This window comes from Nylanderia fulva, unplaced genomic scaffold (genome assembly GCF_048542155.1).
Source record: "Nylanderia fulva isolate GAGA-0341 unplaced genomic scaffold, ASM4854215v1 Scaffold1051, whole genome shotgun sequence".
NCBI classification, from domain to species: Eukaryota; Metazoa; Arthropoda; class Insecta; order Hymenoptera; family Formicidae; genus Nylanderia; species Nylanderia fulva.
The window spans coordinates 23,409-28,470 of record NW_028189250.1 but is presented as its reverse complement, the minus strand read 5'-3'; positions in this window follow the sequence as shown (position 1 = coordinate 28,470).

The following is a 5,062-nucleotide window of genomic DNA, read 5'->3' as shown; positions in this document are numbered from 1 at the left end:
AGCATCATCTGTCTTTCTTCAAATCCTATGGTGTTTGTTTGAAACATTTTTTCGTCTTGCATATTTAACAAGTTTATTTAAATGTCGTAGGAAGTTTATTATCAATAAATCATCAATGCCTCTTAAAATTCTTGTTTAATCTGTAAGTAAATCCTGTATTTATAAATCTTGTTTGTACAGAAATACCTATTTCATAAGTAAATTTTGTACTTATTAAATATCTCGAAAGTATATAGGAAAATTTCAGACAAAAGTTGTTTAGTTTAAAGGGAAAACAAAGATAGGCATTTAACTTCGATTGGTATTCATCATTTTGTGCATAAAAATCTTGAGGTAAGATTATTGAATCAAAATATATAGTGAAGAATCGATAAATTAAAAAAAAATAGAATATTTCTATTTATAAAAAAAATTAGATTTACTTCAAATTTTCGATTATGATTTTTAATTTTAAGAAATTTTAGGTCTACTGCAATGATGATTTATTTACAATAATAATAAATAAATACTATTTTGACGTGTCAATGTGATTACGTAAATTACAAGTACTATACAAAAGAAAAATGAACAGATGTAATTTCATTTCTTTTTAACTGCAGTTTCTGAAGTATTGTTTAATTAGTGTATAATTTTGAATCTTTGCATATGTTTATTAAAATAATTTATAATGTATTTATATAACTTTTTTATTTTACAGATCCGGAAAAATAAAAAAAAATTAATCGGCTGCTCAGGCGCTGTATAAAAGCTGCATAAGCGCTGAATTAGAACATCGGCTGCTAATAGCGCTGAATTTTGGCTTGCCCTAGACGCCTGCATCCAATTAAAAAATTAATTTTGTTCGGCCATTACGTATCCAAACTAAAATTATTCGCTATTATAAGCGTTTTCGTCTGTAATAGCGCAGATTTTTGGCTTGCCCGTGGCGCCTATACAATTAGAAAAAGTATTTTTGTTTTGGGTCTATTACACATCCAAATTAACAAGTTATTCGCTTTTGTAGCAGTTTAGTCTGCAATATCTCCAGACCTTAGTCCGCCTGGCTCTAGGCGTCTAATTAGAAAAATCTTATTTGATACTTGCATCACTAGAAGGCTGCCCCAAACGCCGTATATCTATAACTAAAACTGTCCCAAACAACTGAAAATGGATCATCAGTGTCACAAGTTCCATTATGGCAATAAGGAAAAGAATATTTTAGGCTTTCAAAGAATGGTTGACGGAAACGATGATAGACAGTTTCCATGCGCTACTCGAGAGCAATTCTGATTATGCACCTCGACCTGTATGGTTGACAATATTTCCCGATCAGATTGTTCCACTGATAATTCAAAGAAGAAGCCATTTGCAATACTGCACAGTGATTTTGGTGGTGGACATTGGGTTGCTTGCCATTACGATGCAAAATCTATATATTATATATGATTCTCATGAAGGTAGTCGTAATGCAAATATACATAATTTGAATGGAGAAATTCGAATTTTTGTGGACAGATTATTTCCCTTTCATGATTGTCAAAACAATCTAATAGTTTTTCCTAAAGTTCAGTCGCAAGGTGACGGGAGGAGTCGTACGACTACATTCTTGTTATTAGCATGTGATATCTGCCTGAACATGAGTTAGACCGCCGCGTATATCACCGTTCGATAAAATCTGACCATGTCAAATGTCTGTTAATAATTCAAACGTAATATTTGTATGTTTTAACATGAAATTTCATGTACATTCTTGGATAAGTATAATAATACGCGGGGTCGAGTTATTAAACTTTTAATAAACTACCTGAAAATTTTCAAACACTATCTGCTAATAACAGACATCGATTTTCAAATATAAATCGCTATATTCACCTAGCGTTCCAAGGGAGATGATTCAAAACGTTCTCGGCATGCGATATCGCTCTCGAGATACTGTGTATAGTAAGGACTGTAGAATGATTCACGCATGGTATCGTGCAACTTGTTACATGTCTATAGATTCGGGACGGAAAGAGGCCCTTCCGGGTTAATAAATTGATTTTAGCTGGTAAATGTTGAAACGTGATTTTGTAAAATTGTAAGTTTGCCTTATTTAAAAAAGATGCCAATTGTCGAGACTTGTTGTGGGAAATTTAACGAATCATGAAACGTAATTTTACATATGTTTTCCAATCTTTATTGTTATCAGTTACTATGGACAATCTTTGTAAATACATATATTACGTTTTCTTTGTTATTGGAAGTAATTCGTGCTCCGCTTCGAACGCGGTAGCTACATCCCTTGATAATAAAATGCGACATAACTAATTAAATTGTGAAAGACTAACTGGAATGCACATAAGAATCTTTAAATTTAGATTACCGTTTGAGTGTCGGGACCCTTGTACCGTCCGGTGAGATGGCAATAATGCGGACGCGTGTATCGTCTGATGCAAACGATTTCTCGCAAATGTGACAATGCGTTGCGCTGCGAAATTTTGACCACTCGTTCTGATGTTAAATTTTACCATGGGGACCTTGTGTTAAAAAGTTGTTACGGTACCGCTAAATTTTAAGCTGGTCGGCAACACCATGAACGCAATCAAGGCTACGGCTAAATAATATGCGGATAATATATTATACGAGCAATGTACACAATAAGCGATGCTAAATAACTTGATGATTGTGGTAATTTTTTCTTCTTCCGTCCTGACTAAAAAAACGCATTTCATGGTCAGCGTACACTTGAAAGGAAGTTGCTTTTCCTCGTGGAGTTGTTAAACGAGAGCCACTTGTCCTTATCGCTCGGTACGGATTAGCGCAGGCGTTTACTCTCCGCAGTCTCATCGTATGCGTCTGCAATTTTCTTCCAACCCAAAAAATAATGCAGGCATTCTGTAACTTACAGGATTTGAAAATTTTATTACAAATTTTTATATATAAATTATTTATACAAGTAAATTTATACGTAACGATAACAAATATCTTTCTTGTGCCATATTGCCTAGTTGTGAGCTGACAAGCCTTGAGAGATTTGTGATCCATGACAAAAGTACGACACTGTTACCGTCTTGCGCGTACAGCAAATCGCGTGCTGTTCCCTTTTCTGCTCGAAACGTAGCGGGTGATGCCGTTTTGTTGCTGAGACATTGATTGAGCTGTATTTCAAATTTCTATATTTGATTCAGAGTCACGGAACATCAAATGTCTTTGCATTCAGTTTAATGTTGTATAATGACGATTAGGAGATTCCCGATCCACATTCTTCAGCAGGGTGAAACACAAAGCTGTGACTACCCGCCCACGAAAAACATGATTGTCTTGTTTGCACGTTTACAATCGCTTCTCTTCATCATATCTCAAGCGGTAATTTAATATCAACATCCGGAGCAAGCATCAAATTGTACTTGTTGATATTTATAACAAATTGATTATTCGCGATAATGCCCAAAAACTATTTTTCACGTTCTTAATTCTTTAAGCAATGCTAGCGTGGGCTCGATTGAGCGGGCTCAAACCATCGTGTATATCAGACGTGCGAAAAAGTTAATAGTTTCTAGTATTGTATACTTTATTGGCATGTTTATTACCCGACACAACTCACATTAAACACAGTGTTTACGTTAACACTAGTATAACTTTGGCCTCAAACACTTTTTGTAACGTCTTGAATCACAATGTCTTAGCATCTTCAAGAAATTGAGAGGTTCGATGTGATTACAATTTATGAGGCCACCAGTAAAAAGAGGCTCTCAAACGCGTATCAATTCTCGTCATACAGTTGTTTTCTCGCAAACTACTGCCGGCACCTGCGTGTAACAAAAACGTCTGCGTATGCATTCTTCAAATTTCCAGACGAGCAATTTGGGGTGACAAAGCGATGGTTCGAACTCCGATCGCTACATGGACGTTTAATTTGACTTGTTCTGCCAATGATGCAATAAATTCATCACCATGCTGCTCCCACACAATTTATTCTTCCACCTGAATTCACCCTTGCGGATGCTCCCCAACAAACTTGCTTCCAGCTTATGCTCTTACGAACTCTTGATAAAAATATTGACAGAGTAAGTCTCCTTGCCATGATTTTTATATGATCAGTTATACTTGCAAATTTTGAATATATTGCATTTTTATGATGATATAATCGAGATGTCACAGCAGCCGTATTGGCGCTCTTAATACATTTTTTGCAAATCGGATAATTTTGTTCACGTACGGTCGGATTCATTAGCGCTTGAAAATTTTGGATATGTTGCATTTTGACACCTGAGAATGAGTCACAGCAGCCGATGTGGCGCTCGTGATACATTTTTGGCAAATCAGAAGTTTTGTCACGTACGGTTTGATTAAATGCCTGAAATTTTGAATATGTGCATTTTATGATAATTTTCATCTGTGGATAATGTCACAGCAGGCTTATTGACGCTCGTGATACATTTTTGCAAATCGGATGATTTTGGTCAAGTACGGTTTGATTCCATTAGCCTTGAAATTTGGATTATGTTGCCAACTTGCATATTTATTTAACCTTCCACACTAATCTACCATTTTATCTGAGGATGATGTCCACGCAGCTCTATTGGGTCAGTGATACATTTCAAATCGGAAAATTTTGTCACGTACGGTTCTGATTCATTAGCGCTTGAAATTTTGGATAGGTTGCATTTGAACACCTGAGGATGATGTCACAGCAGCCGTATTGGCGCTCGTGATTACATTTTTTTGCCAAATCAGATAATTTGTATGGGTTTAACTCATCACTTAGCGACTTCATTATGTTATCGTTATTTTTGAATTCGATAATTTTTAACGAAAAATATGAACAATTAGTCCAAATACTCATTTTTACTTGATTCGCGATAAATGCAATTATAAAAAATTTTAGAAACATTAAAAAATGAGTTTACAGGAAAAACTTTAAACTCTCATATTGCAAGTTAAAAATTGTCGTAGATTTTTTAGAAAGTGAGAAGTTACAAGACAAAATGTGTTATTATTAATTCATGGTTTTCACAAATTAATAAATTCACAGAAACTAAAAAAAAGTAACATTTTATAAAGAATTGCAAGCTTGAAACTCTTTCTTTGGATTTAAATTTTG